Source organism: Alexandromys fortis, unplaced genomic scaffold (genome assembly GCF_014885135.2).
Source record: "Alexandromys fortis isolate MF-2015 unplaced genomic scaffold, M_Fortis_MF-2015_v1.1 scaffold_222, whole genome shotgun sequence".
Taxonomy (NCBI): Eukaryota; Metazoa; Chordata; class Mammalia; order Rodentia; family Cricetidae; genus Alexandromys; species Alexandromys fortis.
The window spans coordinates 200,823-227,042 of NW_026068108.1; the positions used below are offsets into that span (position 1 = coordinate 200,823).

The 26,220-nt window shown below is 41.7% G+C and overlaps 1 protein-coding gene across 18 annotated transcripts in view; it reads right to left on the reverse strand.

Annotated features, from left to right (window-relative positions):
• Phf21a (PHD finger protein 21A) overlaps positions 1 to 26,220 on the reverse strand; it is a 165,807-nt gene that overhangs the window by 31,720 nt on the left and 107,867 nt on the right. The gene's annotated exons all lie outside the window — the stretch shown is intronic.

Genomic DNA, 26,220 nt, shown 5'->3' on the forward strand with positions numbered 1-26,220 from the left:
GAGTAGGACTTCTTTGCTGGGACAGATTTTAGAAATATATGTATAGAATCATATGCTATCTATTTAGGCAGAGAGGAAGTTTGATTAAATGGAAAAGAAATTTAAAGTTAAACTAGACATAAGCGATGTGTGTCTCGGAAGGCAGAGGCAAGAGTACTTCTGTGAGCTACCAGGCTACCCAGGTCTACATAGTGGGTTCTAGGATAGCTAGAGCTACATAGTGAGATCTTGTCTCAAAATAACAAAACAAAACAAAACAAAAGAAAAATGTAAACAAAGGAATGAAATCTAAAGTCAAGGTTTATAAACTTCCTGAATTGTGCTTTAAAAAAAAAAAAGGATGTATTTTTGGATATTTTCATTATTATAATAATCTATCCGTCCTTACCTGCGAACACTGTCATTAAGATATAGCACCAGACTCTATCAAGAGTACAGTTCCTCGCTAAGTAAGAGCTGTGATGAGTGCGCGACCGTGCTCACAGCTCCAATCTACTGAGCACTGTGCTGCCAAGCAAACGTCCCCATTCTCTGCACAGACTGTGCAAAGCAGTAGGACTGAAGGCCCGTCCCTGGCTCAGGGGATCTGCCCCACCATCTGGGGCCTGGCTGGACTCTTGACTTTCCTGTCTCAGTGGCTGGCAGAAAGGAAAATACGATTCTTCCTCTAACACTTTCAAGTGGATTCAATTAGTTGCAGCTTGCTCTTTCTGATAATAAAGGTTGATATTTTCTGATGTAGACTATGCTGAAGAAAATGAAGCTTAGTGCTATTGAGATTAGTAGTTTTGATTAACTTTTTGAGATAAGGTCTCACGCACAAGGCTCTCCCAGGCTAGTCTCGAACTCACTGTGTAGTCAAGGATGAACTTGAACTGGTCGTCTTTGGAGTTTGGGAAACAGTATGTGTCACTGCCACACCTAGTGTATGCAATGCAGGGGGCTGAAACCAGGGGCTCACGTATGCTAGTCAGACAGTCTACCAACTGAACTACACCCCCTGCCCTCAAAGGGAAGCTGTAAATAAAGGGCTAATGGAACCAAGAACAGCAGGTTAATCTGCAAATTACTAATGTGGGGCTAACTGACTTGCCGCTAACAGTCTCTAAAGACCCGAACCTGAAAGCGACCTCACTTAGCATGCTGGAATAGTAAAATGTTCACAAAATGGATTTTAAAACATTTAAGTCAATACTAAATACATTCTTGAAAAGTTTTTAAACATTGATTCTTTCCAGGCAATGAAAATATCACATAAAGAACAATTTTGGGGAGAAAACTAACTATACATTATACTCCATACTAGCATGGTCTTTTTAGGTAAAAAAAAAAAAAAAAAAATTTAATGCAGTTCAAGGTTTTTGGAGAAGACACAAGCAGTGTAAAAAATTTAATAAACTATCAAATGCTTATATAAATAATGTTCAAGTCTTCAAACTATATTTCTTGAGCATAAAAGGCACTGCGATGAAAGGGCTATGGTTTACGGGAGAGGGTCCTGCAGGTCATTGTGAGTATCGCACAGAGATGGTAGCACTGGGTGACTGTTTGAACATTTAGTGATTTAAAATTAAATAATTATTAGAGTTGCTTTCGGTCTTCCTCTCCCCAAATAGCAAGTGCGCATCACCAGAAAGAAACTCCTAAAACAAAAACAAAAACCAACAGAGGAAATTCAAAGAGTGACACTTGTCAAAGGGAAAGAGGGGGATGGGGTAGGGAGGAACTGCAAAGGAAACAGCACGGGAAACTAAGTGGTATACCAGGCACAGAAGGACAGGGTGTCTTCTCTACAGCCATCTTTAGGGACTACAGTGTGTTCTCCTGATTACTGTCTACTGAAGTGAACTACAATGAAGACACCAAGTCCAGGACCTGCTTGCAGTGCTGTGTGCAGCAGCAAGGAAGAGCAGAGGCAAGAACTAAAGAGATGCGGGTTAGCGTACTCCTCAGTCAGATGGCTAGAGCAGGGTGATGGCCAACCAGAACCAGAGGCAGAGTGGGAGTCCAGTGAGTCCCACTGCGTCCATAACTGTTCCTATCCAGAACCTGCTGACGAGGAGGGACACCTACATCCAAACACTTGTAAAGTTGTGCCAGTCCTTAGAAGGATGGAAAAAGCCTGTGGGTTGGACAGTTTGGATCACATGAACTGGGTAAAGTTTTCCTCAGAAGATAGCTCTGGTGTTTCAAAGCACTGCCCGGAGCAGAACAGTCCGACCCCTGTCCCGGCTTTACTCACCAACTGCAACACCACAGGCACATTGCTGTGACTGTCTGAAAAGAGCTCAAGCTTTGGAGAATGTTGTTGCTTCCTGTCACTTAAATGCATGAGTGCAGTCAGAAGCAAACCCAGGGGTGGAGAGCAGGGAGCTCTGTGGCAGAGGCACTCCTTGGGCAGAGGTGCCCTGAGGCAGCAAGGCAGGTCTGAGAGCAGATTTTCTAAGACCCGCGGTCTCAATACTCAGTAAACACACAAAAGCAGTTCAGAGGGCTCTGGCTGTGGGTTAGCACAAAATCTGGGTAAAAGTGAGAGAAGACACAAGAGTATATGAGAAATCCTTACCAAGTGTGATCAGGCAGTATTCTCAATGCCCCATACAAAGGACACCCTTTCACCACCCAGGAGATAAGCCTACACTTTCACCATCATGTTTTGAACAAAGAAATCATGGAGTCTTTCGTCAGCCACTATTGGAGGTAACAGTAGATAAACAGATTTTCAATGGTGTTCACATATGAGTGAGATTTTTGAATGTGGCTAATTATCTCAGTCCATTATCCTGAAGTTCTCAGAAAAGATTAAATATCACAAACTGGCCACTTGACATTACCAAAAAGTTTAAAAAGGTTTTTTTTTTAAGGATTATTATCAGTATTATTAGTTAATTTTTGAGAAAGGGCCTCTCTGTATAGTGTTGGCTATCCTGGAACCTACTATGTAGACTAGGCTAGCCTCTGACTCACGGAGATCTGCCTGCCTCTGTCTCATGAGTGCTGGGACTAAGGGCCCGTGCCACCATACTCGGCTATAAAGGTTTGTTGTTGTTGTTTTAAGAAGTGATACCTGAAGGAAATGAAAAAGAAAACTTAGGAAGAATGATGGTAGAAGGGAGGGAGAAAGTAAACAAGTTCTAGACTTCTCTCAGTGTATTTTCTATAAAAAACAGGGCTGTGTGGCCTGCTTCCGGAAGGGCTGGTCCTGCCCTTGATCCTGACAAGTGCTCCATGAACCTAGTCTACGCCTAGCTCTCACCTCCTTGACTCTTCCATCATGTGGTTTCACTTGGGCTTGTGCAGGCAAAAGAGTTCACAGGGCCTTGGTGATCAGTACTATGACATTCAGTGATACTATCAACATGTTCACATGACAGCAAGATGGGTTCAAAAGGAAAATTCATAATTGTACAAATACAATAAACAGAGTATACGTTTGAATTCCCGTTATCGCAAGCAGCTGTCCCAAGTTCCCTGGCCATGATCACAGAAGGGCATGGAGAATGGGAGGGCCTGCCCATCACCCCCGTTTGACTCAGCCCTTGTTGCCATCACAGCTGCGCACAGACTCGAGGGCGCGGCTCTCAAAGAAACTAAAGCACTGACTCTTTTCTGCACAGCTGGGTGCTGGTGCTTCAAATCACTGCTTCTGCACAGCCACTCGACCAGCTTGTGCTCTGTGCAACATCATGCATTCCGAATCAACTATGAGAAAGCCACACCCACTCAAAACTCTTCTTTTAAAGTAATGCCTTAAACATTCGCCCTTTCTCCCCAAGAACTAACGTCTAGTCTGAAAATGTGACCTTTATCTTTCAACAAGAGGCGGACAGGGAAGTTTTGAAACTAAAATATGAAGGACCAGTCCCATTCATCGTCCCGCCTAAGATACAACGAGCACATGTCCAGTCTTCAGACTTATCCACTGCTCAAAATGAAACTGGAGCATTAAATTTTATGGGAATAAAGAAACTAACCTGGAAAACTTTGTATTTGTTGGTATCAGAATTTATCAAATGGCACTGAGGGAGTGAGTGAGGGGGTGTTCTGATGCTCAACTGAAATTCAACTATCGCATTTATAATGAACCATATTCCTTAACACGGAGGATGCAGCAAATGGACAGGGCTTCTTCAGAATGGGTCATACAGTTATCCTCCACGAGTGGGGGCACAGCCTGTCACCCCAGCCAACATTCAGGAGATGGAGACAGGACGACTCTAGGCCAACCTAGAATAAGCACAGACCCTGTTTCAACATGAAACAAAACTGCATGTGTTATTGACATTGGTGAGGAAACTACAATTCTGAGCAAAGGTATGTGTTGCTTAAAGAAACAGAATCAAGTGGGATTCAACCGTTTTGTGAACAGAAACACAAAATATCTTTTTTTTTTTTGGTTTTTCGAGACAGGGTTTCTCTGTGGTTTTGGAGCCTGTCCTGGAACTAGCTCTTGTAGACCAGGCTGGTCTCGAACTCACAGAGATCCGCCATGAGCAAAAATACGGGAAGAAAGCAGTAAGCTCACAGTAAACTCCCCCACTTAATACAGTAAGAAAAGTCGATATTATGCAGTGACCCTATTGGAGAGAATGTTCCCAGGGGAGTATAGGAGAGAATTCCAGCAGAGAGGAGGAGGAAGAGGAATATTGGTAGCTGTGGCTATAAAATATATTTTGCTAAAAATAACTATTTTATTCATTTCTCTGAGATGAATTTCAGTAAGAATTAGACAAACAGTTTCTGCAAGGCATCAAGGAATTGGTATAGTCTGATAGAAATGAAGTAAGGGGCAGGGTAGTTCACATGATCAAAGCTTTTCCCAATCACTGTCTGTATGGATGTTTATCAGATGGCAGAGAACACACAGGCTGAGGCTGGTCAGTGAAGGCTTTGGAGTTTATTCTTTCAGAACACACACTTCAGACAGGTGCTCATGCTCATGCCTCTAAGTCCAGAAAGCTGAAGCAGAAAGGCCGCCATGAGCACAACGTCAGCCTGGGCACTAGAGCGAGATTCTGTTTTAACACACTCCATCATGCATGCACACATTTGCACTAATGCATTTTACATTTTATCTCCACAGATTGGAGCTTTATTCATGTCACTAAAATCTACATTCTATCTCCAAAGGGTTAGCCTATTGGAAAAGCAGTTTATTTTAATAACAAAGTAAAAAGCAGTTTTATTTTAAAAATAAATTTTCTTATTTAGTTCACTCACACTCAAACAGGTAAGCACAACCCCAGCTTCTTCCCAAATGTGGTATGTATGGCAATGAAGCACTAACAATATTGCCACAATGGAACTGTACTTATATAGAAGGGGTCCTAGGAGCCTGGGGACTGCAGGAAAGGTGTGGACAGAGCTGCAGAGCCCACTACAAAGCATAGAAGCTGAGCTGCGGTGTGATGGCAGAGCTTTTCTGTTGTACATCCCAGGCCCCAGTTCAATCCCCACCTTAAACAGTAAAGACAAGCATGCCTGGACAAATGGTGGTGACACACATACATAAAGGAAAGCTGCATGCTAGAAATAGTAGTTGCCACATTCGTAATAAAAGACAAAAGAGGCAAGAGTCAGAAGCCAGCCTCCTTGAATTTACATCTTCTCTGTAATCCCACGCTATACTGTACTGTCCCTCTTGGCTTCAACATATTGACAGTGGAGAGAGCTTAGGGAAGTGTGAGAACAAGGGATGGAATTAATAATAATTTGAGGATGTAAAATTTCAACTCAAGTCAACAATTAAATGCTTTTTTTTAAAATTTATTTATTAAGCATACAATGTACTGCTGGCAAGGAAGGCACCAGATCTCATTACAGATGGTTGCGAGCCACCATGTGGTTGCTGGGAACTGAACTCGGGACCTCCGGAAGATCAACCAGTGCTCTTACCCTCTGAGCCATCTCTCCAGCCCCCAGCTACTTTTATTTTAAATGTCAATTATTTTCCAATCACAAGATTTTTTTTAACATCAAATTAAATGGTTTGATTAATGGTCTTGATAATTTATTTGTTACTCTTAAAGACTTTTTTGATTGGACACAGACTTAGAAGTAGAAGATCTCAGCGGGGACAGCCTACATCCCTTGGCAATCTGTTCCTGGTGTTTTTCTTTGGTTTCCTTCATTCTCTTGGCCAAAAGTTTGGTATATTCTGCAGCCTCCTCCTTGTTTTTCTTAGTGTGTTGTTTCTCAGAGCAATACATGGGTGTTTATGCTGTAGGACAGGTGGAGTAACAGGAGGCTTCTGACCTTGGTTTAGGGGTATTTTGACAACATACTGGTGTTCATCGCCTTCTTTTAGAGACTGAAAAAGCTTTTAGATCCTGCAGCTCTTTTGGACACAAACCAACAAAGCACAGTAGTATCTGTGAGTCCAGGAATATCTTCCTTTCCTTTAACCAAGTTGAGTTAGATTGACATATGTGCTTCTCATAGAACCTATGAAGCTTGTCTCACACAGAGCATCAGTAGCTACTTCCGTGGCTATGTGCTTCTCATAGAACCTATGAAGCTTGTATTCACCGTTCACCATTCACTTCAATGAGTTTCTGACAGTCAGTGGCTGGGAAGGAGATATTTATTCAGCTTCATCTTGATACAGTCACTGCAGAGGGGATGCCATAAAAAGAGCTGTTGGATTTTTTGAGATAGGGTCTCGCTATGTAGCTCCGCCTGACCTGGAGTTAACTGTGTAAATAAGGTTGGCTTCAAATTCACAGAGATCCACCTGTCTCTGCAGGGGTTAAAGGTGGGTACCACCAACTGTTTTAATGTTAGTTCTAAGTGGCTAGCTTTTTTAAAAAAATTATTATGCTTTATTTGTTTCACATGTATATGTTGGGGACATTTAGAACATGTGCATATCTTAGTTATTGTTCTATTGCTGTGAAGAGACACTATAACCAAGGCAACTTATAAGGGAAGGCATTTAATTGGGAGCTTGCTTACAGTTTCAGAGGGTCAGTCAGTCCATAACCATCATGGTCAGGAGCACTGTGGCAGGCAGGCAGGCCTGGTACTGGAGTAGTAGCTGAGAGCTTACAGCTTACTGGCAAGATGGATGAAGAGAGAGAGGGAGAGGAAGAGAGAGGAGACTGACCGGAACTGACGTTGGTTTTGGAAACCTCAAAGCCCTCCTCCAGTGACACACCTCCTCAAACAAGGCCATACCACTCCAACATGGCTCTACCTCTTAGTCCTTCCCAAATAGTCTGCCAACTAGGCACTAACCATTCAACTATAAGAGCCTCTGTGGCCATTCACTTTCGTACCACCACAGTACACATGTACAGGCCAGAGGACACCCTGGAGAAGCACAGTCTCTCATCCACCATGTGGATCCAGGGGGTGGGACTCAGATCTTCAGAACTGACAGCAAACATTACCTACTGGCGAGATTTTTTTGATTGTTGTTGTCATTTTAAATTATAAACAAAAAAAAAAATACGGTATCAAGAGAGTGAATGCTATTTATTGCCTTTTTGTCTCAGAAACCAAACACAATCTGAAATGTATCTTTGTATTGAAATCTGGCTAAGATACTCTGTAGCTCTATGGAGGTTCATAAGTTAGAACATATAAAATAACGTTGAATTTAAACATGAAGTGACCTCAGACACAATAATGAGGAGAGTAGAAAACCATTATTAATAAAAATTATTCACAATCTGCACAATTTAGCTTTTTGCTATATGAGAAAGCAGCCGCCCACTGTGTCCTACAATGAGCTATGACATGGAAGCCGTCAGTTTGTAAATTAAAGCTTCAGCCCAGCAGAAGCTCGTCTCTCTGTAACTAGCTGTTTACAGAGCACTGCTGCACACACCACCAGTTCATCACTCCAAATTCCATAGCTATTTCCCACAACTTAAAGGGCAGAATTGCATTGTTAATGTCACAGTTGTCTCATTCACTACTGAAAGTGTCTCATTCCTCTGCCCTAAAGCTGCTACCCATTTCCTTACAAAAGAAATATGACTTGAGATCATTACACAATAGCTGTCCCGACAAGTTGAAGACAAAATTACAATTTAAATACAGCCATGATCACTGGGTGTGGTAACATACATTGTTAATCCCACACTTGCCAGGTAGAGGACAATAGACCCTTGAGTTTGAATCTTCCCTAGTCTACACAGCAAATTCCAGGACAACCAGGGTTAACCAGAGACACTCAAAAAACAAAACAAAGCACAGCAATGATCCTAAAACTAGAAGGGGAACAAGAGCAATCCTCCTGTCATTTTAAGGATTACTAGTGAGATGAAATATACTGCCTATTCCTGAGAAATCCCTTGAGATAATGTAAGAAATTCTTCCTTCACAGAAACACTGGACAAAATTAGATGCAAAAAGAGGTAAATAGATGAAATGATCAAGTTCATGCAGAATACATCTATCAAGTCATAGATGAGACATTTCCCAAGGAGACACCACCTTTCAACAAACTTCAATTCTAAAGTTTCTCTTGAGAAAAAAGAGAGCAGTATTAAATGTGTACCATGTCGGGCATCAAACATCTTACAGAAAATAGACTCTGATGAAATTGATCACTTTCTTGATATTTAAACAAAAGTAACTATTAAAATTCACAAACACTGAAACTTTTACCATGCTGAACATGATAGTCTTAGTGCTTCAAAACATATTTTCATCATCTACGATAAGACTAGAAGCATACTTTTTTAAAAAGATTCTAAAGCTACTGAGTCAGCAGCATCTTGTCAAACCTTCTGGGCTTGGGTAGCTGAACTGGTATTTTTGTACTCCTCACATCACTTACAGAGGAAAGTAAGCAATGTTACAATGTTGCGTTCTGTCTGTCTATCATGTGTGTAGGCTGCTGTGGAGATGGAGACCTAGCTTCCAGCGATTCCGTTTTCTGGGACATGGGACACAAGGGGACTGCACTGTTCTGTGTTCAGCCTCAGTCTTCTACATCAGAAACAGAAGAAACCTTAAGTGTTTTAAATCTGTAACACTAGAAATCTTAAATCAGTAGTAGCAAAGCAGGAATAATCTCTCATTGATTTAAATACATAAACTGTACATTTTCCCTCCACTCTGCTTCAGGAGAAATGAAGAATCCCAGCCTAAATTCTGTCACTAAAGAAGACCTGTGACAGGGCAGTCATTTGCCCACCCAGCCTCAGCTCTTGCGGTTTCTGCTAAAATGCAGAGTCTCTGTGGCAATCATATTTCCTGGGGTATTCCCTCCTCCTCTACAGCTCTGGGTACAGACAACTAATCCTCACATTCAATAGCCAGGATGTACCATGCAAATCTAAGTTACTGAGGTACAGTCACCGAGAGTTCGAAGCCACTCACCCTGTGTGCAAACTAACCATTGCATTCTGTTACAGTTACTGATGATTACCTGTTACCAGAACGGCAATGAACAGAAATGAAGCCAGCTAGGCAGCAGAGAACAGGACCAAAGACATTAAGAACAGAACTGCTTTCAATACTGTGAGTCAGAGTGTCTTTGCTATTAGGTAATATCCAGGGGCCATCAACTCCTAACCTGAAGACAGTGGTTATGTTAGTGACACAAGACCTCATCATCGCACAGAAAACTTTCCACAAGAGGTTAGTCAAAAGGGTCTTAGATAACCAGAAAATCCAAGTGGCCTTCTGGGTAACCACAGTTTTGCTATAATGAAAGGGATTTGAGTGTGATTTTAACAAAGACTATAAACCTAAGAATCAAGCTGCCAGCAGCAATAAGACCACAAGACAAGCCAGAACATGAGGAAAAGGATAACTATCTAAAACACAAAGGTGGTAATGAAAGAGTAATAGTAACATGATCCAAAACGATGCCTCCCTACCAAAGTAGCCTCAGACACCTTACAGAAACGTAACCTCTCAGTATCTGAAACCAGCATAAGGAACACCTGGAATCCAGTTCTCTACTATTGCACCACACTGTCTCTAGGGCTGGGGAAAGCCGCTGTCTCAGACCCTTGCTGAAGCTACCTGCGTTATCACAGTAAGCAGATACACTACTGGACTCAGAGTCCAATCACAACACTTACAAGTAACTTTAAGCACTGATAATTCTTCCCTCATAGTACTTGGATAGTTCTGTCTTTGGGTTTTTGTATGCTGCTTTTGTTGAGACCTGTCTCACTACAGAGCCCCAACTGTCCTGGAACTCCCTATTTAGACCAAGATGCCATGGAACTCACAGAAATCTGTCCTATTTCTGCCTCCCTATGTCTGGGACTAAAGGTATGTACCACTATGCCTGGTTTGAAAGAAACATTTAAAAAATTCCTTAATGATGCTATCTTTAGCATTAAGTACTCATGGGTTTATGCATTACTTTCCACTTGTGTACATCAAATACAACTCTTGAAATTGTGGGGCGAATTAAAGTGACAGTAATCGATTCCAGTGAGGAAATAGAAGCACATGGTGGCTGATGCCAATCAAGTTACAGCTATCTGATAGTTAAAAAAAGGGGAAAGGGGTTACACAAAATATGTAATCCCTGCCTCAAAAATCTAGTTTGCAGTAAATTCCACTAATCTAACCACTGAAACGCACTCTTCTGAGCCAGAGTCTCTGGGGCTGACAGTAGCTGGATGACATCCAAGTAGATTGACGGAATGCACAGTGGTATGGGGCTCCAGGCTATGGGGAGTGGCATCCTTTGCTGGGCATCAGTCTCCAGATACAAGAAAGTGCTGGGAAGCAGGGTCAAGTTCATAGGATCCGAGGAAAAATGGCAGCCTTCACAGAGAGCTGAAAGAACCGAGCAGGAGAGAAGTCGGAGGGTGCAGCAACGGGAAAGGGGAAAAGGTCTGCCCGAGGAGAGGCAGATTCCTTTTGTTGTTGTTTTACTTTGTTTTGTTTTCAAGACAGGGTTTCTCTGTATAGCAATGGCTGTCGTGGAACTCAGATCTGTCTGTCTCTGCCTCCCAAGTAGTAGGATAAAGGTGTGCACCACCACCGTTATGCAAGAAGCAGATTATATAAAGATGGTTTCAGAATATACTACACCAGTGATGCCCATGCCAATGTAAATGTCCTACTATGGTTTCTATACGAAATGTCCCCAAAGGTTTTTTTTGTTTTTATTTGAGACAGGGTCTCAGTGTGTGTATACCTCTGACTGGCCTGGGACTCAGTCTTTAGCTGGGTATCTTCCTCAACTGCTTTTCAGATTTTAAAAAGTTATACACATACATACATACACACACACACACACACACACACAAGCAAGCACTTGCTCACGTATGTGTGTATGTGTGTATGTGTGTGTGTGTGTGTGTGAGGGGGGGAGGGAGGGAGAGAGGAGGGGGGAAGTTAAGGAAAACTTGAAGAAAGCCGGTTTTCTCCTTTCACCATGCTGGTTGTGTAAGACTTTAAGACAATCCTGAAGCCATTTCTGACAATTCTGAATCCTCTCAGCCTCTGTGCCATAGTGCTTCCCCTCCTCCCCTGGGAACCAAGGACCTAACAGCTACACTCGCACGTACTCAGTTCCTGAACAATTACCCATATACGTATGCTTTGGTTCTGTCCCCTGGGAAACGGGGTCAAAATGACCTCTTACCTCATCTGATCTGGCAACAGCTCTCCAGTCAATTATTGGTAATAGCCCTTTCGAATAAGCCAATCAGAATAGTCAAAGAACAACCCCCCTTGCTTCTGTAGCCCCTTTAAAAGAAGACTGTACCCGCTATTCGAGGTCCCTTGGCTTCCCGAATGCTGGGGGACCCTGTCATGACAGAATTAATAAAATCCTCATGCTTTTGCATCGGCTGTGGTGTGTGGTCTCTGGGGGTGACTCCTTCTCGGTGTTTGGATGCCAGAGTCCAACAGTTGTGGGGATCACATCTCAGTTGTCAGGTGTGGAGGGAGGCACCTTTACCTACAGAGCTATCTTGCTGGATCATTCATCATAGTTTTGATCAGGGTCTCTCACTAAACCAGGAGCTCACACACTGAACTAGACGATCAGGCTAGCAAGCCCCGGGGATCCTCCTGTCCCTATCTCCCCAGCACGTGCTACCACACTGGATTTGCACAAGAAGCACTTAACCAGCTAAGCTACTGACCCAGCCCCGACTAGGGGTAAGTTTCTGAAAGTTAAGTCACTTAGGAAACTATGTTCTCTGCCCGCTGGTCCACCACCACATGAGGAGCTTCTGCCTCACACTCCTCTAGACAGGAGTTCCACCCTGTCTTCCCAGCCACTATGGGCTGTTCACCCTAAAACTTTGAGCTAAATAAACCCTTTCACCCCTAAGTTAATTTCACCAAATATTTTGGTCATAACAAGGTAAATTTAGTGTGAGAGTATATACATACATAAGTATACAAACATACACACCTATAAACGTACATATATACACATACAACAAGTAGTTCTGAGTATTTGGAAGGGCTGGGAAGTTCTCAAAGAAACTGGACAGGGCTGGATAACTTGCTCTAAAATGCCAAAAAGAATTCGGTACTTCTGTCTCTTGAGACATTTCCCCTAGGAGTCGAGCAGGAACACACACTGGAGCTAACCCAACAAGAGTGATATAATTCCCCATCTAACACACACAACAAAAATCCTGAGAGTCCGTTGCTAACTTTTCAGCCTCGAGCAAAAAAAAGCTTCAGTGCTGGAACAATGACTTCATGTTAATAAACAAAATGGACACTGGCAATATTAGGACAGGGAAACACTGGGCTCCCGTGGATTTTTAAAGAAGCAAATCACAGGAAACTTTACTTATCAGTCACTAGGGTGAAGCTGTATATAAATTTGTTTGGTTGTTTTTTATTTTCTGAGACAGGGGCTTTCTACAGAGCCCTGGTTGTCCTGGAACTCACTATGTAGGCTGGATTGGACTTGAACTCATAAGAACTGCCTGCCTTAGCCTCCTTGTGCTGGGCTTAAAGGTGTATCACCATGTCTGACATTGGATTCAAATTTAAATTACAGATAGGCATCCCGGTGCACGCCTCTAATCCCAGCACCCTGCGGACAGAGGTAGGTAGTTCTCTGTGAGTTCAAGGCCAGCCTGGTCTACAAAGTGAGTTTAGAATAGCCAGGACTGTTACACAGAGAAACCCTGTTTTGAAAAACCAAAATAAAATAAAATTACTAACAGATTTATATTACTGCCATAAAAACTATATTTCCCTTCCTTCCTGAGTGTGGATGATCAAAACCAATATGCATACTGGCTGGAGTATAATACTACAAACCACACAAAGAGGTTTTTAAGCCTCCCTGGCTTTCAGAACTGCTCCTAAGGGTTCTGTTGCTCCTTCCCCAGCAAGCGCACAAGCCCAGGGCTCAGTCAGCAGGAGTGCCGTGAGAGCGCCACAGCCTTCACTTCTGCTCAGCCTCCACAGGCCTAATGTACGTGGTGCTGGATTTACTTATCTCTGTAGGCAGCACAGCCCCCCCTCCCCCCCAAGAGTGCTATGTTTCAGGCTTTGTAAGAACAAGATGTCGGGGGGGGGGGGGTTGTAGTTGCATCATTCTGCAACGCCTTATTTCAATTTTATGCTGAGCCTGCAAAAGCACTCAATCAACCCAGCAGCCCAGCACTGCTTGGCTCATCCTGTAGATGTTCTGGTAGCAGGGCAGTTTTACAACATGGCCTGGTAGTGTGACGCTAGTAACACAGATCTGTTCAACTGTTCTTTCTCCATTCTTGACCTATCTCATTACATTTTCCCTATTAAAAATATGTCCCATGATATTTTCAACTAAAGGACATTAGAATCTACTTCTGTCTTAAACTCACATAAATGCACATAATCTCAGGATTACATGGAGACGCTACCTGAGCTACATCTGCCCATGATGCTCAGAGTGACAAGACAGGATTATCTCAATGCCCTTTAAAAAGAATCTAGGGCTGGGGGATAGCAGTGCAGCCTGCTAGTGGAACGCTTGCCTAGCACGTTCAAAGCCGTGTGCTCACTCCCTTCCTCACGCCAGCTGACTGAAGGATGGTGCGGGACAGGTCAGACAGACTGCCTGGAGGACAGGGCAGGGCTATCTGCTGTCTAACAGTGAGGCAGTGAGAGACCCACTCGTGCAGGCTATCGGCTCTGCCGCTAATCAGAAAGGGGAGAGAAAATGGAACAAACTGAGTGGAGACGTAGAAGTGACACAAAAGTACAATGTTTAACAAGCAGCTTCCCTTGTGGTTGAAGGTGCCCCTCTCCTAAGCGAGGCTCCAGCGGCAGGAAGGCATCATTCCTACATGGGGTGCACACCCATACCTCACAAGATGCTTGTTTGTGTGACAGCTATACTGTCGTAATTTTAGATGGTGAAGCCTCTGCTCCAGGGTTTACAGAAGATCAGAGCACTTGTCACTTGTGGTGCAGGTAGAGGGAGATAGAGTAGGTGAGCAGTTCGTTCTTCTTTATAATTACACCCCATCAACTTTACGCATGAGAGCTCTCCTGTGCTCTCACACCAGCAGCACCAACTGGCTGCATGTGATAAGGTTCTACCGAGTCTGCAAGAACAGCACAGCCACAAAAGGAACACTTCAGTGCTGCAGACTCAAGCAGAAGCTGTGTGCAGTTGTTACTGGCTCACATATTCAGCTGGAGGCAAAGACAAACCCAAGCCAGAAAACTAGAATGACAGGAGCCAACTTAAATAAATGTTACTGAAGATCTTCTGATAATCTTCATAGTATTAAAACAATCACTTTGGTGTTATTTATTTACTATTTTAGGCTTTAACAGAGGTAGGAGGCACAGAACACAGTATCAGATACACTAAAGCTTATAAGGTGACACCATTCCAAGGTGACCTACATAGAATCACACCAGGTCTACAAGCGGCACTTGGTAAAGGGTTGGTATTTAGTTGTTAAGCTATTTCTCTTTATGTATTGCTTAGTGACTCAAAAATATAAAACAGTCCATTTGCATCCTTCTTGACAATGGCCATATAAATGACTTCCTTTTGGGGAGTGAGAGAAAAAATCCATTATTAACACATTCTCCTAGGGTTTCTGACGCAGTGCCCGGAGCACTCTCCCCACACGCAGAGGTAGATGGGTGCCTTCCCATCTTCAGCAAAGGTTAGGTATGCATGCTTGAGAAGACAAAATGAAAGCCAGTTAGGAAAGTAGGTGCTGGCACAATTAATCTTGAATAGGATCCTAATTACTTGGGAAACCCTCATCTGCTGAGAACAGATGAGTGAAATCTACCACATTCTTCTTTTGGCTTTTCTGTGAATACTTGTTTAAACCATTACAAACTTACCTTGTGGGTATATTTGTAAAATGCTTACCACAGAGGTATTTTTTGAAGAAAGCTCTCCTTAACCTCAATATGGGATATGTATTTACAATAAAAGACTTGTGTATGTATCTTTAAAACCCAGTATCGGAGACGCTATTTTACTTCTTTCTTACTGTGTTACATGTTGGTGTGTTCACAGCAGAATTATGTTGAATGTGCACATGCCAAAAGATGAAGCCAGCTCATGCCTGTAAGAAACAGTTCCTGCAAATGTGAGCTTCTCAGTGTCCTGATACAGTGACAGTCAGGCTTCTCTCTGCCTAACAGCACATGCTTTTCATTTCTCAGTGAACACAATTTCTTTCACTACATGCTTGCTTTTAGCTTTCAGACTGGCGGGATAAAATTCCACTCTCTAGAATCATGTTAAGAATCAGGAAAAGCCAGTGCACCTGTGCAGACTCATCGCTGGGCCTTCTGTTTATGTGTGCTGCTTGTCGCACAGTGCAGATAGCCCGCTGCTGGGCAGACCTGCCTCATGCTGCAAACTCATGCTGCGATCTCAACCTCCCTCACCGGCAATAGGTCCTCTTATTGGAATCTAAAACCGACACTTCAACCACCTAGAGTCAGTCCTTATTCTATTGCTCCTGTACAGAAAAAATGATACAGCACAGGCCTATGTGCAAACAGGTCATCTCAGCCCCGGGCTCACGAGGAAGAAGGCAGTACAGTTTTGCTCCTATCAAAACGTTTTAGTACATCAGCAGCAATCAGACTGCTGCCCAGGAATATACACGCACATTCGGGGGAGGCTGAAAAGATTGCTGAATCTCAGAGGACAAGAAAATGAACTGCAAATACAAACCATCCAGTCTTCTGTGGGTTTCTATCTGTGATATTACCCCCCACGTTTGATGCAATTCAGGAAAGGTTCTGGGAACATCCTGTGAATCATCCACAACTATTCATTTGCTTGCTGTTTTACATGTGCTTCGCTAATCGCCCTCTCGTCTTAATTTTAAAGATGTTAGTGCTATGAATAGACGGGTGGGCAGAACAAGGATGGGGCAATATTCAGTAAATATCCCTACTGGTATGCAGTATTAAGAAGAAGCATATGTGCCTGTTCTTTAAGAAGATTCTGTTCACTTCAGGGGACACACGATGCTCATGTAGTAAAACTACTGTACTCTTAATAATGCTAACAGCAACATTGTTGGCATATTCTAGGTATGCAGAGAAGGAAACAGAGAAAGTGGGGTCTCAAACAAAAGATAAGGTCAAACATGGGGGAGTATACGTTTTAAGCAATACTAAACCCAAAGGAATTTGTTCTTGATAAAAACATTAAATGCAGGCTATCAACACTAATTGAAAATTACTACTTTAGGGAAAGGTAAGTTCTTGCAATAGTGGGTGAGCACAGCGTTCTACAGATCAGCCATTTATGCACAGCCGCAAGGAATGGAAGAACTTCCCTGGACTCTGCTCTGTATAAAAATGAAGCTTATTTGAGAAGGGAAATCTAGAAAAATCTATCTGCAGAAGACTAAAATCTAATTCACTCAGGAGTCTATACTGATGATGTGCAGAAAAAAGAACAAGTTTGAAAGGGCCACCTCCTTATCTGTCAATAGCAAAGCACAGCTACGCGAAGATTGATGCCTTCCAGAGATTTCTGCATGTCAGTACGTGAGAAGTTCATCACATCATTCTCAAAGCCCTTCAAGAGTCGGTGTTCACAGCACTGTGCCTTTCTCTCAGGAGTGAGTCATGCAGTGTGAACAGAAAGGCCTGCCCTACACGGTGTTCAGGGTCACAGTCCTCCGCAAGGGTGGTGGCAACGTGACATTTGCTGAACAACTAGCAACATTTCTAGACTTATTAAACAGACATTGATAAACGGGAATAACGGTCTAAGAAAGATTCTAATTTCTACATGGTTAGAAAGCCGAGGCTACTTAACCCTCTCTCAACTGCCTCATATTTGCAAACAAAACAAAAAGCACCAGTAAAATAGAAGGTAGCAGACTGTAAAGACAACAGAAACGTGTCCTCTTATCTCTACTGATGGCAGCCGCTAGATCCTGCTCCTTCCTGGTGCCAAGGGGGTCTCAGGGTTTCTCACTAACATGAGGAAATATTCCTAATACTCACTGAGTTGCTGCTATTAGTTGAGATACGGGATTAGAGGTAAGTAAGTACAGTTACCAAAGCCTAGGCGGAGTCCAACTGCAGGTGCCACTTGAAGGCTTTACAACATTCTTTTCAAAAACAGCAGACAATGACAGCTCAATGCACCCCTTATGAGCATTTCTGTTGAGATGCACACTTAGTCCTCAGATCTCCACCACTTACTTCACATCACAGATCACTATTTGTGCCACTTTCCATATTTAAAACTATGTTAAGCCAGACAGTGGTGGCGCACGCCTTTAATCACAGCACTGGGGAGTCAACGGCAGGTGGATCTCTTAGTCTGAGACCAGCCTGGTGTACAGAGCAAGTTCCAGAACAGCCAGCACTAAACAGAGAAATCAAGTCTTAAAAAAACAACAACCAACTTAAAAATAGAAAAAGACACTTCAAATTTAATAATACCATACCAATAACTCAACAAATATCAATAATAAACACATATTTTGCAAACACTACTGCAAAAATACACTGTACTTAATTAATTGTAAGCAGAAATATCAGACATTTAAGGAAAAAAAAACCAGAGCTATGACTGGTTCTGGAAAAGAAGCTAAGGCAATGTGGGCTGACAACTAAGCAGGCACAGTCAGGGTTTATGGCTGATGGAGTGAGGCCATAGAGAGGGCCATCAGGATGCAGGCAATGTGGGAAGCAGTGAGTTTTAGGCCACCTTGGCCTATATAAAATCTTGTCTCTGGAGAAGAAAAAAAAGATATATTCTCACTAGATCCAATGACAGGGCACTATATATTGGCATACTAATAAATTTCTAGTGTAATAAATTATTGGTGTGTATGAGGGAAAACTGCATTGATATAATCTAGGAAATAAATAATGGGACAACAATGGAAACTGAAGTTGCAACAACTGCTTGTGCATCTGCCACATGCACATGGCTGTAGTGTCAACAGACTAGACAACTCAGGAAGAACAAAACACTGTCAATTTTGCACTTCTTTAGCAAGGTAGGATAGGAATTAACTACATTTTTCCTCTTTCTGATGCTTATATTTTAAAAATTCCATTAGTATCTCACAGATATTTCAAGAGGAAATCTGCATCATCAGAATCAACTGGAAGGATAGGCCATGGGAGAATAAAACCAATAAGCAACCTTGCTGTTCTTCACAGGGCTTCACAGGGCTGTCACTCGTACTAGAAGAACATCACTTTGAAGCCCTGTTTGCATTCCATTTTTAACTAGAGGGAAGAGGATGGAGGTCTTTGGTTTCTATGACAACCCAGATGGGCCATAATACAAGATACTTACAAATGTTCAATTGCAGGGATGCCAAATCAAATTAAGGCAGAGTTAGCACTACTTCATAAAAACTAGATGGGGAGAAAACAAAATACTTATGGCAAAATGATGCCATTTCTAGAAGTGGTTCTGAAGGATTTCACAAGAAAATATACAGAGTAACTATTTTTAGTATAAACAAATAAGACAGAAAAACTAATATATAAAAATAAAACTCCAGTTTACATGAGTAAATGCTTTCATTAAAATTTGACTACTGGAAAATTACTACCTCACTTAATATTGTTTCTCCTTTTGTTTAAATCCCTCCCAAATAACAGGGATTTCGTTAGTGATTTGAATCATTACAACCTGGCACACGGTGCTGGCTAACACCGAGCTCAGCTCCTCTGAGGGACGTGGTCCTCTGCTCCATCCTCATCTTTTGCTTTTGTATCTGGCCTTCACAGCTCAAAACACTGAGATGCCAATGCTCCAGAAAGAAACTAATCTGTAACTTCGTTATATTTTGTGAAATTTACTTACTACTATTCATCACCAGTAATTTATCATTATCACTTTCCATTTATTAATTGTGATTTGAGTTTTCCCCCAATGAACACATGCTTTGTGAAAAACATCTTAAATAAGAAACAAATACCATGTAAACTTACCACTTGAACTGGGAAATGTTTTGTCACCATAAGAATTGATTTAATGACAGCGTTTACCATTGGGGCAAAGGAGAGATGCATACCTTTACAAAATTTTAAGAGACCCTGTTGTGCGCAAACATGCAAACGGATGGATACAGCACAGGGGACATGCACACATGAGTGCGGACACACACATGCTCACACGCTCACACATACACAGGCCAGAGCTCCTGGTTTATATACTTACTCAAGTCCCTTTGTAAATCTCAAAATTGCTATTTAATAACAGAAAATATAGTCCCCCAAACGAGGTGCCCAGTGTTTAAATATTAAGGAGACTGACACTGTTACTCTGTAGCTTGATGGACAGGTAAGCTAAGTGACTACACAGAGAGGGTCTGCTTCAGAGACGGAACTAGGATTGTGTACTCAGACTCCAACTCTTTTCTACGACTTTTCTCCAAATGGCATGAACCTATTTAGAATTGTTTAGAAACATTCTGAGATTACACAGTTATTAGAATAATTTCTTCAACAAAACATTTCGTAAAGCAAAGGTACTTGTTATTTTGAAAGAAGAACCTGTATTGGAAGGGCTTTGTTTAAACAGAGAGCCAAGGAAGTTCTGCGTACTATTCAGAGGAAAGAGCTTGGGCTAAAGAAAATACCATTTTGTTTGAACCACATAGGACCCTTTCTTTTCACACCACCTTTGTGAATGCAGTCAACACTGGGCTACCTCTAGTGTTAGTTTCTACAATGAGGCTGGGATGATAGCTGCTCTCCCATGGCTTCTAAAATAATACCTTTATAAAGTTAAAAAGTTGATAGTCACTATCCAGAGAACTAACAGTGACAGAAATAATAAACTGATAGTTTAAAAATATCAACGACTGCCTGGCGGTGGTGGCGCACGCCTTTAATCCCAGCACTCGGGAGGCAGAGGCAGGCGGATCTCTGTGAGTTCGAGACTAGCCTGGTCTACACGAGCTAGTTCCAGGACAGGCTCCAAAGCTACAGAGAAACCCTGTTTTGAAGAACCTGGAAAAAAAAAAAAAAGGCCTTGACTTGTAAAGTACCACAGACCTGGCCCAGAACCCAGTGTGACAATGTCACCTCACAAAGGGCAGAGTGAGAAAAGGCTGGGAGTCTCACCAGGATGAGAGGAGGCCAACAGCAAGAACAATAAATTCTATTCAACAGCAGTAAAATGGAGGCCTGAGTAGGGCCCAGTACACACAGCGCAGGAGAGAACGCCGGGAGCTTCGCTAGACTATGCTATGCATACATTTGCCCTTCATCAATTGTTTCCCACACCAAGATCTCCTTTCTGAGTGCTGCAACCTAATATTCTTCACCCAGTCAAGAACAGCTTGTTTTGGAAAGGTTCCCGATTTTAGAGTCTTGGTGCTGTTTCCATTTAGGAACACATCTTTATGAAAACATGTACCATTTCCAGAACAAAAATGCTCTGGTAGATTCAGCCTCAAGTAGTATTTTTAGAAAAGTGATAATTTCAGAATCTTTGCTTCAAAACTAGTTGTTTTTTTTAAAGTGGCGTCATACAGTAAAAAAAAAAATTAAAAAGATAAATCAATTAATAAATATTTTCCTTCCTTTTATTGGTCTGGTTTATGTAAAAAAGAAAAAAAAAAGAGAGTCTGGGAGGGCAGCTGGGTTGTGAAGGGGGGGCAAGTCTGAGCAATGGACACCAGCATTGGAGAAGTGAGATCTGCTGTTATAGTTTAAGGTTAGAGAATGTTAATGAACTATACATGCCACAAAAACTAGAAGAAAGGACTTTATTCTTGTCACAAAGAAATGAAAAATGTTTCTTTCAGGAGATAGCTATGTTGCCCTAATTTGAATATCACACAAGGTACAGGTGTACTGAAATGACACATTGTGGCCCATATGTTTTTTTAATGTTTTAATTAAAAAATATTTTTAATTCAATTACATATACTTGTAAGATTATCCATCTTTACTCTTTCATAAAAACTAAACACTAGAGAACTTTATATGCAAAATTCTCTCTGGTCATTTACCTATGAATGACAGGGCCTTGCTAAGTAGCCGAGGCTAGCCTGGAGCTCACAATTTTCTTGCCTCAGCTCCCAAGTACTGGGATTATAGGTATGCACCACCACATTTGACTACAACAGTTTTCTAAGAAATGGTCTGACCTAATAGATGGTGTTTCTGTATAACAAGGTGAATCGATTTTAGATTATCTTGGACCCAGAAACACATTTTTGCATTTTACCAAACGAAAACATCTTACTTTTAATAGGTAAGAAATGAGACACTGGAGGAGTCAGAAGGAAGCTATTGTTCTAAGATTATGTATGGTATTTCTTTTTTCTTTCTTTTTTTTTGGGGGGGGGGGTGTTGAGACAGGGTTTCTCTGTAACTTTGGAACCTATCCTAGAACTAGATTTTGCAGACCAGGCTGGCCTCAAGCTCACAGAGATCCACCTGTCTCTGCCTCCCAAGTGCTGGAATTAAAGGTGGACATTACCACTGCCTGGCACGTATGTGATTTCTTTAAAAATTTTTTATTACATTTGTGTGTGTGTGCACATACAAGCACACACACAAGCAAATGGAGCACACTGTGTGTGTGAGCAGAGGCCAGGGGGCAGCTCGAGGGAGCTGATTTTTCTCCTTACCATCGAAGACCTGGGAATCAAACTCAGGCCATCAGTTTTGGTATCAAGAACCTTTACTGTGCTTCTCTTCAGTAGGTTTGGAGAACTGTGCTTGCTCATTTGACTCATCTACACAAACTCCCTTTATGTTACTTTCACAGTGCACAAACATTGCTTTTGTAGCTCAGTTGGCAAAATGCTTGGTTATAATACATAAGCTCTGAGTCCAACCCCCAGAATTTCATCAACTGGGTACACACCTGTGACTCCAGCACTCAGAAGTGGAGGCGGGAGGATCAAAGTTCAAGGTTAACCTTGATTATATATCCTATGAAGGAACACCTGGGCTACATTTCACAGTTTGCCACGTGCGGATGCATACAAGATCCCACCAAGACTGGGTAGCTCTCCCCATTAAACTATTTCCTCAAAGACCTGCCTGTAAAACAGCTACTCCGTTCTGAGAACACGCCCTCTCCTTCCCTCCCACTCTCTCATTCATACACACATACACCTATAGTCATTCAAAGTGTATTCACATCCTTTCTTCCACCTACTGCCTACAAAATGCAAACAAACCCATGGGATGAACTTGAGTGCTGTCCCCTAAAACACCAGTTCTCCTGTGCAGACTTCTTTACAGAAATTGAGATTATTCAGCTCAATTTTTAGTATAATCTTTAATTAATTCTTTGAGAATTTCATACATACCACATTTTTTTATCATATTCATCATCATGTCTTCTCCTGACTCCCCCTGTGCTCTTGCCCCTCACTCAGTTCAGTTTTAACACATGGCGTACCGTTAACACAGAGACCCTAAGCATTAGTGTGCACTGATGTGATCAGACATAGGTCTACAATTCACAATATTCCTTCTGTGCCCAAACTAATGGTTGAAAAGAAGCAACTGTTGGTTTTCTCATCCAAGGGTATATAAAAGCAAACCCTCATAAGACATTCTGATTAACAGAATGCAGACCTTCCTATTTAGACTTAAAAATCCAGTTATTTTGACTCTATTAGCAAAAGCCCCTGATTCTTCTCAGATTTTAATTATATGTGAGCAAATGAACCGATTATTGATCTTTTTAGTAAGAAACCTGAACTGCCTTTCACTGAAATAGCACAGCAGACATGAAGGAAGCCATCAGCATCAAACACTACTTCTCATGAGCAATGACTAAAATAATAATTTCTGTAGCACAATTAAGTCTCCATTGCTCAAAACAAGCATCTTAACAACTCTAAAACAATTTTTTTCTTGATGTGTGAGTCTGATCATCAAGGGAAAAAACCACTTCTAATGAAATGTGGCAACTTTTTTACACATGGAAAGCATTCTATATGTGTAACAACAATTAAAGAAAAAAGTTATGAACTTGACAGCAAGGAAACTCATGGGAAGGGTTTGAGGGAGGAAAGGGGAGTGGAAATAATGCAATTATATTGTAATTTAAGAAATAAAATATTATTAAAAACTTCAACTTTAGAACTCATAAAACAGCAAAAAACAAAAACAAAATGGCTTAGTTATTTAGAACCTACAGACATAACCTACAAAAAAAGTATGAAAGCATAACTTCAAACTGAAAATGGGTTTATCTAATGTGGAACGTCCCTGTAGACGACATCAGCCTTTAGTTCAGTAAGAGAACTGGAATGTTTGCTTTTCTTTCTTATTACTTAAAATTAATTCTGACACAGCCTGCTTGCTTTATGTCTGCTTCCTGGTTTCATTGGCTTTCTAACATTCCCAGAAACCCAAGAAATAATTATGATAATATGGCAACAAACTAAAAGAAACCCAGCAAGTTTATGCAGGGTATACAATTAGAGAAAAGCCTCAATCAAAGTCAGCCCAAATATGCACCTAACAAAATACTGTAGTTTACTGGAGCAATTTAGTTTGAATAAATAACACCAAACGTCCACGAAAGCTACATGCCACTCAACAGACCTCACCCCGCACCACTGCCACTCACCTTCCAGATACTCAGAATCTAGGTCTAGGTCTGCCTGGGCCGCAGGATGAAGATTTCATTTAATGAGTTAACGCCATCTAGCGGGGGCAGTGAAATTTCAGCTGAACCTATTCCATGTGGCCAAATATCTGATTTCAATCAACTCACTTGTATTAATCAAAGAACTACACTAATGTGACAAACATTCCTACATTAAAAAATGATATAAAATGTTTTAAAACAAACAGTTCTCATGCACAATGAAACAGCATTTTATCCTTTTCTTCAAATGTACAGAGCAGAACTCAATGCACACCTACAATATGTACATTTTGAGTACAGATATTTCAAAGATCAAAATAACAGTAAATGAAAGTGTTACAATAACAAAACCAATTATTTATTGATTATGTGTCTTGTCTATGCCAGACATTTTTCAATCCTAAGGGTACTTTGGTATCACACAGATGCTTCCCTACGGAGGAAAAAAGTTAACAAATACTGAAACAAAATGATGACATTTCTTCTTTTTTAAAAGCTTTTATTATTTTAATTAAGTATATGTGTCTGTGTGGGGATATATGCACATGAGTGCAGATGCCTGTTGAGACCAGATGCATCAGATTTCTCTGGAGCTGGGAGTACAAACTATTGTGAGCCATCTAACAACATGGGTGCTAGGAACTTAACTCCAGTCTTTTGCACAAGCAGTCCCTGCTCTTAACACTGAGCCACCTCTCCAGACATACTGACCTTTCTTACTCCTAACACAATGTGAGTATTTTCATCTATCAAACTAGGAGGTCAATGTATACATATTACATGCCCAACAACACACAGAGTAGTAATGGGGTTTTAAGGGAGGAAGGGCAACATGGCCTTTAGCCTATGCACCACCAACTGGTGGCTCTTTACAGGAGATATGTCTTTTATCAGAATCCTGCTTTAAATTTTATCCATGTCAAGAAAAAGCTGCTAACATGAATATCGGATCAACCAAGGTTGAATCAGTTCCATTGATATAGTGCAAAAATTGATGAGAAAGATATTTACCCTTTATATAACATAACAATGTACACATTCGTTAACATTTCAATGAATTGGATTTATTTTCAAGTCTGCCATTTTGCTAAGAATATCCGAGGCTCTATCACAATAATCTCCCTTACGTTGCTTGTGTTCCTAATAGCATACTGACTTGTCCTTTTTCTCTCTATTTCTTGGGCTTACCATGGCTGAGGTAAGAGGAGCTTGGAGTAAGACCTGTTCACTGTTCTCCTATGCACTGAGTGGCGGGTAGAAAATTCACATGGACCGCTGTGCAGAAAGTAACCAGAGCCCATTCCATTTCCTGTCTCTGCTGGTGGTGTTCTGTCTCTGTGCTGCAGATGGGGAATCAAGTGCTCTGCCGGTGAATTTCAGTCCCAGTGCCTTTCGGGGAAGGCAAACTTTAAATGTTTTAGTATCTTCTTATACAGCGTGTGTCTGTGTGTGTTTGTGTGTGTTAACAACACAGAATGTTCAGATAGTAATCCAATAAAACTTTGCAATATTTGTGGGATCTTCAACTGAAATTTCCTATGTGTAGACATCTTTATGCCGGGCGGTGGTGGCACACGCCTTTAATCCCAGCACTTGGGAGGCAGAGGCAGGCGGATCTCTGTGAGTTCGTTCGAGGCGGACCTATTCAGGCTACTATGAACCATATAGTAGACTGGATTCTAAGATTAGCTAAACTTCGTAAGAATTCCCTTCTTGTTTTCCCAGAGGAGTCAGAAAACATGTGGCAGACATCACGTCTTGCCCAGATCTGTTTCACTAGAAACTGTCAATCCTAACAGTTATTCCACGTGTCAACGGTAGAACACTAGGAAAGTCTATGTTGTAGTGGCTGACTAGAGAAGGAAGAGAAGCAGCAGGGACACGGTGAGAATGGGACTGAGACTAGAGTACAAAACCCAATGCCATTCAGGCAAGACAGCTCAGCAGGTACTTGTCATACGAGCCTCACGAGCTGAGTTCAGTCCCCAGGTCACAGAGTGGAAACTCTTTCTCAAAAGTTGTCCTCTGATCTCATACATGGGCCACAACAAACAGACAGACAGACAGACAGACAGACAGACAGACACACACACACACACACACGTAGACCTAATGCTACTTCTATAGGCAAGCCACACCTCTTTGAGCTCATGTCTTAGCTACGTTTTCTATTGCTGTGATAGAATACCATGAGCAAAGGATCTCGGGGAGGAAAAGGCCAGAACCTTGAG